This window comes from Primulina eburnea, chromosome 9, assembly GCF_022965805.1.
Source record: "Primulina eburnea isolate SZY01 chromosome 9, ASM2296580v1, whole genome shotgun sequence".
In the NCBI taxonomy this organism is placed as follows: Eukaryota; Viridiplantae; Streptophyta; class Magnoliopsida; order Lamiales; family Gesneriaceae; genus Primulina; species Primulina eburnea.
The window spans coordinates 18,857,786-18,873,203 of record NC_133109.1 but is presented as its reverse complement, the minus strand read 5'-3'; the positions used below and the strand labels follow the sequence as shown (position 1 = coordinate 18,873,203).

Genomic DNA, 15,418 nt, shown 5'->3' with positions numbered 1-15,418 from the left:
ACGATTTATTTTTATAAATTAAGTTAAAGCATTTTTAACTGTATTTTTCAAAAATTGGAATTTTTGGGTATCTTTACCCGCATGATCTTTAAATTTTACAGTAGGCAAATTTTATCTAATCGGAAGACTTTTTAAGGGTCCGACTATTATTTTCAAAATCTTTCCAACTCGAGTTATTTTTCGGGAGTGCGTTTGGATTTAATGGAACCACTTTTAAACCTATTAGACTTAAATATTATTTTTAAACTATTGATTAGCATTGAGGGCCCATTTAATTAATCCTAAACCCTATATTTAACACCAAAGTATCTCCCTAAGCTCCCCACTAAACCTAATTAAGTTTTCAGTAGCCGCCCACTTCCTCCACTCACGTTTCCTCTCATGTATTGCTGCTGCTTATTGTCGGTGATACCATTTTCCTTCACTTCAAGCACGAAGCTTCATCCTCGGTTGTAATTCCTCGATCATTTTCCTTAAGAAACCAGCAGGCACGCATTGTACCATTCTTTTATGCATCATAAACGTTATATACTTGCTGTAATATGTATATTTGTCAGTAAATCTTCTGATCCAAGCGGGAGTTCACATGGTTTACGATTTCCCAAATAATTCTTGTATTCCTTTGGTTTGTCACTCACGTTTTCATTCAGTTTGTGCAAGGGGTCTGCTGTAGGTGTGTTCGAAGGCTGTTGTCACCAAGGAGAGTGGAGGGATGGGCTGAAATCTAGATCATCACAGCATCTTGTAAGGGTGGTCTCGGTTCTTTTTTATCGGTTCGGTAATGGGTTGATCAAGGTATGGAGAATGCGATTGTGCATGGGCTCAATCCAGTCGTGTTTCAGACAGTGTAGAGTCTAGTGAGATGTTAGGAAGGAGTCATGGGTGTTTGGCTGAGGGAGAAGCTCGATCTTCGGAGGCTTGGTGTGAATTGGGAGGGGAGTGGAAGTTTCGGCTGTTTTGCTTTCACGGGTGGTGCAGCGGCTGGTTCTTGGGTTAGGCTTAGTTAAGTAGAGTATTTAGGTCCTAATGGTGAGTGTTATAGGCTGGACAAATGGGAGAGTTAGAGAGGACCGAAAGAATATTGAGTTTGGGTGACATGTTGTGATGAGATCAAGGGAAGGGGACGACCGAGAGTTGTAAATTTTCTGGAAAATTTACCCGTGGGAAGGTGTTTGGTGGCATGGTTTTTAGATATTTTATAAATTTGGAAAAAAATTCAGTTGAAATTTGAGTCGATTCGGATTAAAACCGGGACCACAGTCCAAGTTTTAAAACAAATCGATTAAGTTCGAGTTTGGGCTCGATTTTACGTCTAAGAACGCTTTTAAAAATGTGTTGGGACATTTTAAGGAGTCTGGTAAGTTTCGGATCAATTTTAGAGGTCCAGGGGTGAAACGATAATTTTCGGGTTTCCAGGGGCAAAATGGTCATTTTGAACCCGGGGTGAGATTTTGGTTCTAGCAGGGCCCTGAGCACAAGAATATGATATTTTAATTTTTTATGCATCATTTTTACGATTTTTACGCAATTATGATAAATACGTCGCATGCTTGGTTTAAAAGGAAAATTACGTATATGTATGTTTTTATTAAGTGATGAAAATGATGATATTTTTGAAGGATGAAAATTGATTGTGACTGACGATGTATATGTATACGATGACATGAGATATGGTGAGCTGAGGCCCGGGCTCAGTGGGCGGATAATGTTGTCGCTGATGTCCCCCGCCGCTGGGTACCACGATTTTATAGATGGATCCATCGAATAGAGCTGATACGATAGTCACAACTAATGAACTGAATTCAATTAAAAAGAAAATTTTTACGTATATGATGACATGAGATGACACGATTTGACACGTTATGATTTTACATGACACGTTTATGTTATGCTTTTAAATGCACGAAAGATTTGTTGAGTATGATATTTTTCACTGCTGTGTACTATGTATATGTACTTGTTATTGCTAGTACAGTTGTGTTGAGTCTTTAGACTCACTAGGCGTGTGTGATGCAGTTGAGCATGTTTTTGTTGGGACAGGAGGTGCCGAACTCTGAGTTGGCAGGAATGGATGTGCGTGCAAGACCCAAGGACCACACTTTTCCGCACATCAGGTTTTTATGAGTTTTGAGTAGACATGATTGATTGTATACTTTTTTATGATACACTGTTGATTTTCGGGATTTTACTTGTTTTGCTTTATTCATGCATGATTGAGAGCCGAGTTGGCAATTTTTACATTACAATATTTTCTTCGTCGAATGCTTACGATAAATTTTTAAATGGAATATTTCTCAGCAAGGTTGCATGCATGCAAAATATTTAAAGGTTTATTTTCGAAAATGCGAGCTTTATATAAAAAAAAATTATTTCCACACTCTTAAAATGAGTAGACGTTACATAAGTACCTAGATTCTTAAAGTGTTGGTATCAATTTAGCGTACAGTACGGTCTCTTCAACTCATATATCATGATCGAATTTACAATTATTTGTATATCGAGAGTGGTAAATGAATTCAATAATGATGTGATATATTTTTCAGTATTAATAGTGATATGATTAGTGCAACTGAGGAAATATCTTTTCAAAATGCACACGTTTTACTCTGGTAAGAGATTTCTTCCTCTATTAATTCATTATATCACATATGATGTCTTCACTTGTAGGCAAGCAGTGAATCACTGACTAAAATATATTGACTTCTACATATTTCGAAACTACACCCAACCTCCCTACCTAATGACCCTCAATTAAGTCGGTAACGTATCAAAGTGCATGCATGTAGAGTTTCTACATTGTCCTGGGTTAAAGGGCTAATGTTGTACAACAATAACCACGGACTATTCCACTTAATAAGTGATAACTGTTTGACAGTTCGATGGAGAATTGTTTAGTGCATCATCATATGATCAATCATCTGTATGAATGGAATCTTCATGCCTTTACCAACGAAACATGGTGTTTACATAATAGATGACAGTCTCAAGTTCAAACGAATTTTATCTTTATTTTAGGGGGCTGATTCGATTAGGAACTTGTTTAGAATATATCTTACACTTCTTAATGAGTTTCATGATCTTACGTTGAGAAGGAGACCTCATGGTTGCTTTTGCATATTCAAAGACTTTATCTCACAACAAGAAAATATACATTCAACCACACTCCAAAGACAATAATTGTACGAAAAACTGTTGTCTTTTTTCTTTTAACAACATTTTTAATGAAAATAGTTGTCTGTGTATTTTTTCTTATCAAAGACAAAGGTTTTTAGAAAATCGGTGTTTTTTATTGGTCAAAGATAAAGGTTTTCAAAACTATTTACTATGAGCGGATTTTTTTGTGGCTACGACAACAGTTTTTAAAAAATCGTTGTCTTTTAGGTGTCAAAGACAACAATTTTAAAAACCGTCGTATATCAACGGGTTTCTTTAGTAGCTATGACGACGATTTTGAAAAATCGAAAACCCGAAAGCACTACTCCCGTTGCTCTTTCCCTCAACACGACAGCTTCCGTCGAGCGCCGCCTAGACCACTGGACTAGAAGCGTCGAGCTCAGTAAGTTCTTCCCCTAGCCTCGGCACCTCTTTTCTGTACTGAATCAAGAAGAAATAAAGTGGATGCAGCCCTGTTTGAAGTTGTCTGTGCACACGAGTTCTTCTTCGATTCCGGTGAGATTGCCTTCGATTCTTGGTTCAAAGTGTACCTTTCATTAGTTTAGATTTTGTAAGATATAGATACATCTCTTTGTTTTATGCCACACACACGTTGATTTTGGAGAAAAATCTTGAACATCAAAGATGAACAAGTTCTTGGGTTCTTGAATGTTTTCATTCGTGTGAAGAGGAAAAGAAGAGTTGCTTTATTTGATTGAGAGGAGCAAGATGTCTTGGATCCTTTTAGCATTAATTGAGTTATGTTTTTACAGTAAAAGAACTATTTTTTTTTACTATAATCTTTCTTAGATTGTTTCCCTGGTTATCTCAGAATGGTTTTTGGAAGGTTTTTATCTTGTTTCCTGTATGTATAGGCCCTCAAATATCTGTTACAAAAAATATTTCCACTTCTTGCTTGCATTATTGCCATTCTTGGTACATTTACCCCCTGCTTGCTGTGTTGTTCAAAGTGTACCTTTCATTAGTTTAGATCTTGCATGATGACATGTTTTCCATTCAAATGCATTTTTACATCTATGGTAAGCAATGCTCTTGAATATTCTAAGAAAAATATACATGACCGTCTTTTGTGGGGAATCCAATTCAGACTTGCGAAGGCCTAAAAAGTTGTGAGGCGATGGAGAATCTATGGACCGTTTTCTGTGGGGAATCCAAAAGTTCAGACATCAACAAGATCCCTTGCGATGCTGATTTCATTTTTCGAGCACGCTCTTCTTCTTGCACCGATAGTGTGTTAAGTCTTTGTTTCGATATCCTGCTCTTCGTCATGATCTTATTCACTACAGTTTTCAATAAATCATTGAAATCCTCAAATGTGAGAGCTTCCACAGTTTACAACAATGTTGAGTGGGACAGGCGAGGGAATCAGATCTGAGGTCTCACGGTGTGGCAATGATTGAGCTTATTAGCATGGAAGTACACAAGTGATTCGCCTTTTACAAATCTTAAAGATATGATATACTATTAAAATGTAATATGTCTAACATATTTTAGGTAAAAGTACATGGGACAATTGCTTATGTCTCTCAATCTGGTTGGATTAAATCAAGAAGCATTCGAGAAAACATTCTCTTAGGGTCTAACTTCGATAAAAACCAATATCAAAACACACTAGATGGGTGTTCACTTCTTAAATATCTCGAGCTGCTACCTTATGGTGAACTCACTGAGATAAGAGAAAGAGGAATAAACCTTAGTGGTGGCCCAAAACAACGGATTCAGCTTGCTCGTGCTCTTTATAAGGATGCTGATATATATCTCTTGGATGATCCATTTAGTGTTGTGGATGCACACACTGCCCTGAGTTTGTTTAGCGTTAGTATGTTCCCGGTGCAAGTAGAATTTAGTTTTACACGTTGTATGATAAAAACTCTGTTGAATCTTGGCAGGAATATGTAATTGAAGCCCTCTCAACGAAGACAGATTTGCTCGTGACTCTCAAGTTGATTTCTTCATGCCTTTGATTCTATCTTGGTGAGTTTTTCTTTAGGTAATTTTATTTGTCTGAAACTTCTTATCCACTCCTATTTCAGGACACAAATTTGTGTGTGTCTTCGTAGTTCACAAAATCGGAGTACTCTTGGGGAAGAAATCGATGAGGTGCACTCTTTCAATTCAATTATTTTTCCAGTTTTCCTTGTCCGAAGGAATGTTTATTTGCCATACAAAAGTGTTAATCTTGTGATTTGAATGTTTTTATATCCATTGTTTCGTCCAAAAATCGTTTTTATACCATTATTTCTTACATTATATTTATTTATGAGTTTGAAGATATTATTCATCAGATGCATGCTCTATTTGATTTAGTACTTGAATTATGTTATGGACTTTGTGTTTTCTTTTTTGAATAATTTATAGTTTGGATATACAAAGCAAAAGAAAAGAGATTGTTTTGGCTTTTATAAAAAATCCTGGGTCAAGAAAGCGTAGTTGTGAAATTCGTACTAGCTTGAGTCAGGTGCTAATAAATGTTGAAGGGAAGATTCCAAGTTAATCAAGATTAATGTATAGATCTAGTTTTTAGTGTACAGAGAATTATGATTCGAATTTCGAACATGCAATTATTTATAATAATTTATAAAAATTGTATATTAAATTTTATTTCTAATTTCGAATTTTGAATGATTTATAATACTGAAAAAATATAAAATAAATTTTATTTTATTCTTGAAAAAAGACAATGATTTTTCACTGTTTTCGTAGGTCTTTTCAAAGCGTTGTTAAAAACTGTGTTGTTAAAGGGTGCAGTCAAAGACAAAAGTTTTTCACCGTTGTCTTTTAACACCTCTTTTAACAACAGTTTAAAAGGGCAACGACAATGGTCTTGTACTGTCTATGCAGCTCGTATAAGTATACAGATAAAACAAATGTTAACTGGATAAAACTATAAAATATTATTAAAATAAATATTGGTTTTACATAAGAGTCAATAAAGTACAAACCATAAGTTGGTTCGCTGACACCTACTCTAACAATCTACCATTTGCCCTATAACCAACTACCCAAAATTTAACACTCATTGCTTCACGATGCTTCTAAAACAATGATCTAGACAGGGGCTTCGTCAATGGATCAGCCATGTTATCTGCAGAGGCGACTCTCGCTACTGATAGTCACTTCTACCCCCAATCACCTGGAATATGTGGAACTTTCTCGGTAAATTTTTGGATCATTGATGAGGCCTCGGTTACATTTCTTGCACAATGACACAAGTGTTGTCGCAGTAGACTGGGACTTGATCAAATGTTTGTGGAATGACACCTAACTCTTGGACTAAATTTTTCATCCAAACAACCTCCTTTGTTCCAGCTATGTATTTGGCCTCAGTGTTTGAATCTAGTGTGGTGTCTTGCTTAGAACTCTTCCAAGAAACATCACTATATTGAGTTTGAATAAAATCCAGAGGTTGATTTCGAATCATACATATCTGATTGAAAGCTAGAATTAGTATTGCCTTCCAATTTAATCCTCAATTCTCGTAAACCAAGAAAAAAATTCTTATTTTTTCTCAAGTACTTAATAATGTCCTTTATAGCTTTCAAAAATACAGTGGACCAAGATTCGACTGATATCTGCTTTCAACCCTAAGTGAAAATGCAATATAAGGTCTAGTAGATATCATACCATACATTATACTGCCTATAGCGGACATATATGAGATACATCTCATGGTACTATCTCATCGTTAGTATTAGGCCAATTAGATTTAGATATATTTACACAATGAGACATTAAGATATATCCTCCCTTGGATTCCTATCATCCTCTTTGATCTATTTTATAGATTTGTATTCCTAATACTTCGAATGATTCACCCATATCATTTATGGAGAATTTAGTAGCTAACCATACTTTAGTTGATTGCAACATCCCAACATCATTCCCAATGAGTAGTATATCATCAACATAAAGTATTAGGAATGTCATTGCACTCCAAGTAACCTTATTATATACACATAGTTCCTCAGAGTTTTTAACGAAATCAAACTATCTGACAGTGTTATCAAATATGAGGTTTTAGCTTCTTGATGCCAGTTTGAGACCTTAGATGGATCTCTGAAGTTTGCATACTTTATGCTTACTTCCTACTAATGTGAATCCTTAATGTTGAGACATGTAAATCTCTTCTTTAATGTCACCATTAAGGAAGGCTGTTTCACACCCATATGTTATATTTCATAGTCATATCATGCTGCCATGGATAAAAATATCCTAATGGACTTAAATATTGCAACTGGAGAAAAAATTTCCTCATAGTCAATACCTTGCTTTTGAGTATATCGTTTTCTAACAATCTTGCTTTAAAGGTCATTACCTTCGCATAGGCCCAAATTTTCTTTTTGTAAAGCCATTTTCTTCCTATGGGAACAATTTTTTCATGTGGATATATTAAAAACTATACTTGATTCGAATACATAGAGCCCATCTCGGGCTCCATGAATTCAAGCCATTTAGATGAATCAACATTAGACAATGCTTCTCTGAAATTTCTTAGATCTTATCCAGAAATGAGCTCATCTTTGTCTTGTTCAAGATGCAGGCTCATCCTCTTAGGTGCCTTGAGACCTTTCGGATCTCCTAGGGGCCTGCGTTCCTTCAATTGGCTGTTGGGGTGTGAGTTCTACTTTTCAGAAGTGCGTGAATGTCTTCAAGTTTTATCATTCCACATTTTCTAGCCAATAAAAACTCATTATCTAACAAGGTGACATTCTTTAAAACAAACACATTTGTTTCATAGGGATTATAGAAATAATATCCAATTGAATTCTTAGGATATCCCACAAAGTAGTACAAATTTGCTCTACTATCCATTTCTCTCCCATTTCCTTCTTCACATAAGTACGATATATCTATATTCTTAAAAAAGAATATTTGAGAGGTTTTCTCATTTATCACTGATTTTGTATGAACTTATTTCAACAACATTGTCGAAGTATTAGGCACAAACCCCCAAAAAGATTGCGGAAATTCAGTGTATCTCATCATAGATCAAACCATGTTCATCGATGTCCGATTACTACGTTCTGACACACCATTCAACTGGGGTATAGCAGGTGGGATCCACTATGAGAGAATCTACTTCTCTTTAAGATAGTTTGAAATTTAGTACTTAAGAATTCTCAACTTTGATCAGATCTAAATGTTTGAATATTTTTCCTATTTGTTATCTACTTCAGCTCTGAATTCTTTGAAATTTTCAAAAGCTTCAAACTTGTATTTCATTAAATACACATACCATACCTCAAATAGTCATAAGTAAAGGTAATGAAGTAGGACTAACCATATTTCGTGCTAACACTTAGTGGGACACATACATCTGTATGGATCAAATCCAATGAATTATGCTCACGTTCAACTTTCCCTAGAGGGCTTTAGTTATCATTCCTTTCAGAAATTACTCGCATGTTTCAGTAGATTTAATTTTCGACATGTCAAAAATGTCTTTTCCCACTATCTTGTATATCATTCTTTGGGAAATATGTCACAGCCCGGCGTGCCGCAAGTGTGTTTGATTTAGACTAGGTTGTTTTCTTTTGTTTGTAGATGAAATCATTTGGACATTGTTTAATCGAATATCACCATATTATCTAAAGTCTACCTATTTCTAGAATACTTCTACCCTAGTTACTTTTCAATGTCCATGCTTCTTGTAGTAGAAACAAACATGTTATGGCTTATCAGACTTTGCAGGCCCTTTAAGTATTCTTTGAAGCTTGTCTCTTATTGGGCTTGTTTTTTTATAAGGGGCGGAACGTTTCTTAGCCTTACCTTGTGGGCTATGTTTTGTCCCTGACGAGAAGGCCACTGAAAAAACAACATTTTCCTTCTTTGTGGCTGCCTCGTAAGTGATAAGCATATTGACTAGCTTTTCAAGGCTAGCCTCTATATTATTCATGTTGAAGTTCACCACGAACCCGTGAAAGAGTAAGGGATTGACAACAAGCTTTTCAAATACTTTAAACTTGTATTTCATTAAATACGAATACCCATACTTTTATTTGTCATCAGTAAAGGTAATAAAGTTTGATTGACCATATTTCATGCTAACACTTAATGGGCCACACACATCTGTATGGATCAAATCCAATGGATAATTTGCAGGTTCCATTTTCCCTAGGAAAAGGGCTTTAGTCATCTTTCCTTTCAGACATGACTCACATGTTTAAAATAAAATAATATCTAACATGTCAAACATGCCCTTTGTAACGTACCGTATTTTGAATTACTTAAAATTTGCCAAAAATAAAAATTTTCTTAAATAAATAATAATATTTCAAATTGTGATAAAAATAACTGCTCGTCTAAAATATTTGAAATAAAAATGATTACAAACAAAGTTTTCCAAAAGGTACTCGTTTAAACATCGTGAAATAGTTTCATAAAATCACAGTAACTAAATTAACCTGAATGAAAATTATTGAAAACATAAGCGGTCCTCGGGTTTAGCCTCCGCGCAGTCCGAGTCAATTCACTGGTCCCCACCTCTCACCTCCTCAAACTCGTCCTCACCTGCATCGATCAAGTCTAGTGAGTCTAAAGACTCAATATGTATAAACTGAGAATAAAAAATAATACATATTAAAACTACATGTATTTTGAAGTAGAGCGTACATACCTAAACTTGAACGTACTTACGTAAACATAGACGTGCCATCATATCTTAAAACTTTTCATAAACATTTTCATAAACGTACTTGCATCATACATACGTGAACATACATAATCATCATCATTTTGCGTAGAGATATATTTCAAATCAAGTGACTCATACATAAATGTACCTGATCAGACTAAACCACAGTATTGGGCTGCTAGGGATGTTCACTATCACATACATGAGATCCCCGGTCATGCTTTATCGGGTGGATTGGTCCCTGGTCATGCTTTACCACTTTCTAATCTTGATATTAACCTGGTCATGCTTTACCGGGCTGGAGAGGTCCTCAGCCACGTTCACCGGCTTCCAAACCTGTTCATATTTGGTCACAATACATTTCACATACCTCAAAAACATAAACATTTTGTTTTGCACGTCGAACATACTTACAAGGCGTTGAGGGATTCGTTGGATCTCGCGTGGGCTACTGCTGCGCAAACTAACATGTTTTCATGCACTTAATTTCCATAACTTGGACGTAATATTCGTGCTCACCACTGAAATAAAAAATTGACATATGACGTTCTAAATAACTCGGGATTTGACCTCGTTTAATAATCATACTAAACCATGACAGCGAACCCCGAAATATTCTCTATATGAAGTGTGAACATTTCTTCAAACATGGAAGACATGGACCTAAAATAGTGGTTTAAAAATCATGGACAAGCACTTAGGCACTCTGCCTAGCGTCTAGGCGCTAGCAGGGCCGCAACGCTAGCAGTGGGAGCACCACGGCGCTAGGCTTGCGAAAGCCGAGGGAGCACTACGGCGCTAACTCTGCGCAAACTTGACCCCAAATGAACAATCTTGATGTAAACTCTAAGCCATAACCTATCGACTCGAACCGATGCAACGAGACCCATCATAGGATGTTATGGCAATGATTCAACTCACACAAACGCACAAAAACCACGACACAACATACAACGCAACACAACCCATGAACACAAATTTTTGACACCAAAATGTGTCCTACGACTTCTAATGCAACCAAATTTCTAACGACACAAAACGAATCACCAAAAATCATTCAAACATCATACCCCATATACCTAAATGCAGCAGCGGTCATCCTACAGTTCCCAACAAAGCCTGCAACAAACAATACTCAAGTACACGTTTTCATAACAACACAGTTTGAGCAGTAACAAGAGAAAAATCATAATACACTCGTTTCTTGTTCGAAAATTACGAATTTACTGTCAAATCGAAGGTATCGAAAAGTACTACGCTTTATATGCTGAAAATTTTTCAGAATATCAACTGAAAATTCACAGTATTCGAATGATAACAAACACGGGTTTTTAGATCAAAAAATCGTTTCAAAATCGATACAAACGTTTTTGCTCAAATTTTTGCATATAACATATGAATTTTTATACACAATAAACGTCAAGACAATTACTATGACAAGATTGATGCGAAAACGAAAGAATAGGCATGCCTTTAATCTTTAAAACACACGATACGGCGATACCAAAGCGAAGATATACGAGGGCCGATCCGGGACGATTGTGGCACGATTTCTTGAAGAAAATGGACATGAATTCGCTAAAATAATTCGAAAATTGCTTAATAAATTAATTAACATGCTAATTAAAATGTAATTCCCACACTAACTTTAAAAAAAGTTTCCCTAATTAAAATAAAATGCACAAGTGACAAATCATTAAAAGTTTAAAATCTTAAAATCACCAAATAATTAAATTAGGCTTTAAAATGCTTAAAACTTCATAAATCATTTAAAATGCTATATTCTTGACTTTCAATAAAATAACACATTTCTGTAAATTGCCTAAATCGTTACCAATCTCTTTTCCCGATCCCGCATCGACTAATCGTCTGGAATACAAACTCAAGAAAATATTTTAACGTGCATCAATTAAACATATAATAATTTAAGCTAATGCAATCATAAGTCATGCATCGCTCAATTCATTTTAAAATTAAATAAATATTTTAACAATTTAAAATAAATACAAGGGTTTTAGGTGTACTGATTTTTAGGCTCTACAGTTCATCCCCCACTTAAATATACTCTGTCCTCGAAATTAAAATCTTACCAAAAAATTCCGGTTAGCTGCTTCTCATATCTGCTTCGGCCTCCTCCACTGATTGATTCAACCACAAGACTTTGACCAACTTGGTCACTTTGTTCCGAAGCCTCCGCTCATGTCTGTCTAGGATTTGGACAGATCTTTCCTCATACGACAGACTGGAGCCAACTGCAACGGCTCAAAACTCAAAACATGCAAAGGGTTTTCTATATACTTCCTCAACATCGAGACGTGGAATACGTTGTGTACTCCTACCAGATTCGGCGGTAGGGCTACACGATAAGCAAGTGTCACAACTCTGTCAAAAATGTCGAATGGCCCAATAAATATCGAACTCAATTCGCCTCTCTTCACAAACCTCATAACACCCTTCATAGGTGCTATCTTCACGAATACGTGATCTCCTACGGCAAATTCGATATTTCTCCTTCTCTTGTAAGCATAACTCTTTTGACGACTCTGTGCAATCTTCATCCTGTCTCGGATCTTGACCACCACATCTACAGTCTGCTGAACAATCTCTAGACCTAGTTCTGATCTCTCACAAATTTCACCCCAATGAATCGGTGAGCTGCACTTCTATACTATGATTCGTAGGGAGCCATACCTATAGATGATTGGAAACTGTTGTTGTAGGTATACTCCACTAGAGGTAGTTTCGATTCCCAATTACCATGAAAATCTATCACACAAGCTCGCAACAGATCTTTCAATATATGAATCACTCACTCATACTGGCCATCTGTCTGAGGGTGAAATGTTGTCTTTGTCCCCATGGCTGCATGTAAACTCTTTCAATAGGACGATATGAATCTCAGGTCCCTGTCGATCATGATAGAAACTAGGATCCCGTGCAATCAAACTAACTCCTTGATATAGAGCTCTGCATACTGATTCATGGAGAAAATCATCTTCACCGATAAGAAATGTGCCGATTTAGTAAGTCGATCCACTATAACCCAAATGGCATTGGATCCTCTGATTGACCTCGGCAAACCAACAACGAAATCCATGGTGATATTCTCTCATTTTCACTCGGGGATAGGGAGCGGCATAAGTATTCCTTCTGGATTCTGATGCTCTGCTTTCACTTGCTGACAAGTGAGAATTCAGATACAAATCAGCGGATGACTCGCTTCATACCTGGCTACCAATACAGCATCCGAAAATCCTTGTACATCTTAGTATCCCCTGGAAGAACGGAATACGGAGATGCATGTGCCTATGTCAGAATATCCTCTCTGATCGATCAACACTAGGCACCCAAATCCTTCCTATGTACTTCACAATACCATCGGACACTGTGTAAAGTACACTGCCCTTGGCCTAATCCTTCAGTCTCCATTTCTGTAACTGCTCATCCGAAGGCTGACCTCTACGGATTCGGTCTAGCAAAGAAGACTGGACTGTCAGATTAGACAGCTTAGGAGCTCTGCCCTTAGGATAAAATTTCAAGTTAAACCACCGTCTTTGCATTGATAGATGTGCTACGAATGCAACTTTTCTGCTCAAAGAATCTTCTACAACATTAGCTTTTTCTGGATGGTAGCTAATTTCACAATCGTAGTCTTTTAATAACTCCAACCACCGTCTTTGTATCATGTTAAGTTCTTTCCGCGTGAAGAAATATTTGAGACGCTTGTGATCAGTGAATATATGGCATTTCTCGCCGTACAAATAATGTCTCCATATCTTCAATGCAAAAAAAACGACAGCTAACTCGAGATAATGAGTCGGGTATTTCTTTTCATGCACTTTCAACTGTCTGGAGGAATAAGATATAACCCGACCGTGCTGCATCAAAACTGAGGCTAACCCGAGCTTAGATGCATTGGTGTACAACACAAAATTGCCTTGCCCTGCTGGAATGGCTAACACTGGCCCTATTATATGAGCTTGCTTCAAAGTATCAAAACTCTTCTAACACTCTTCACTCCAAACAAATTTAGGATTCTTCTTGGTCAATGAACTGAGTGGCACTACAATCAAGGAAAATTCCAGAATAAATTTTTTGTAGTAGCCTACCAAGCTTAGGAAACTGCGGATCTCTGACGCATTTTTCGGCTCAACCATTCCTTAATTGTTGTCACCTTACCTGAATCCACCTCAATGCCACTGTTAGATATTATATAAGCCAAAAATGCTACTTTCTCCAACCAGAATTCACACTTACTGAATTTTGCAAACAACTTGCGACTCTGCAAGACCTGCAAATACTGTACCCAAATGCTGATTGTGCTCCTCATTTCTCTTCGAGTAGATGAGAATGTCTTCAATGAACACTATGAAAAGCTGATCTAGATAGGGCTGAAATACTCGATTTATCAGGTCCATAAAAATCGCTGGAGCAATCGTTAGTCCAAATGGCATTACTAAGAACACGTAGTGCCCATATCTAGTTCTGAAGGTTGTCTTATGAACAACTACATCTTTTACCTTCAGTTGATGATACCCAGATCGTAGATCTATCTTAGAGAACACCGTAGCTCCGTGCAACTGATCGAATAAATCCTCAATCCTTGGTAGTGCGTATTTGTTCTTGATCGTTACCTTGTTCAGTTCATGGTAATCGATACACAACCTCATGCTGCCATCTTTCTTCTTTTCAAAGAGCACTGGTGCGCCCCATGGTGAGAAACTAGGGTGGATGAATTATTTATCTAGGAGCTCCTGAATTTGCTGTTTGAGCTCTAAAATCTCAGCTGGAGCTAAACGATATAGTGCCTTAGAGATTGGCATAAGCCTGGCACAAGGTCAATGACAAACTCCACCTCTCTCTTTAGTGGAAGGCCTGCAACGTCATCAGGAAAAACGTCAGGAAAACCTCTGACTAATGGTACATCAGATATCGAAGGAGTGTGTGCTTCAGGAGCAGAAATAATACAGGCCAAGAAAGCCTGACACCCTTTAAGAATAAATATTTGTACCTGCATGCAAGAGATAATGCGAGAAAAGCTTATTCATCTGTCTGGCTCAAAGAGAAATTGCTCCATGCCTAACGGTCTTACCAACACTGATCTTTTCTGAAAGTCAATAAGAACTCTATTCTTCATCAGCCAGGCCATTCCCAAGATAATGTCAAACTCTGGCATCGGCAACACAATCAGATCGGCATACACTAGGTAGCCCTGCAGTTCAAGATTAATATCTCTGACCACGCTAGTGGCTAATAACTCTTCCCATGGTGGGAATGTCACTGAGTAGATCACGTCGAGTCCAATGGAATTTACATCCAAATGATTAGCGAACGTCTCTTAGATAAATGAGTGTTTGGCCTCGGAATCTATCAAGGCCTTCATGGCGATTCTCCTTATGAAGATATTTCCTGATAGACGGCACAACACAAAAACTTACACCCCAAAATACTAATCTTAACATCATGCATAATTGGGAATTTCTATCCCAAGTCACCAAAAATACGGAACATCACACTAATAATCTCAAATCAAATTCAAAACATGAATGTCAAAAATAATACGGTGTTGAATTAAATAAATTACCAGTCAATAGGGTCGTGTCTGAGTTC

At 36.8% G+C, this 15,418-nt stretch overlaps 1 long non-coding RNA gene across 2 annotated transcripts; it reads left to right on the top strand.

Annotated features, from left to right (window-relative positions):
- The first annotated feature begins 245 nt into the window (after positions 1-245).
- LOC140841325 (uncharacterized) lies at positions 246-5,835 on the top strand. 2 transcript variants are annotated; one of them, XR_012120137.1, is made up of 3 exons: positions 246-4,989; positions 5,064-5,148; positions 5,235-5,835. It is a non-coding gene; the product is annotated as an uncharacterized lncRNA (long non-coding RNA). The 2 variants fall into 2 exon arrangements; XR_012120136.1 differs by having other exon boundaries at positions 5,064-5,835.
- Positions 5,836-15,418: the final 9,583 nt, after the last annotated feature.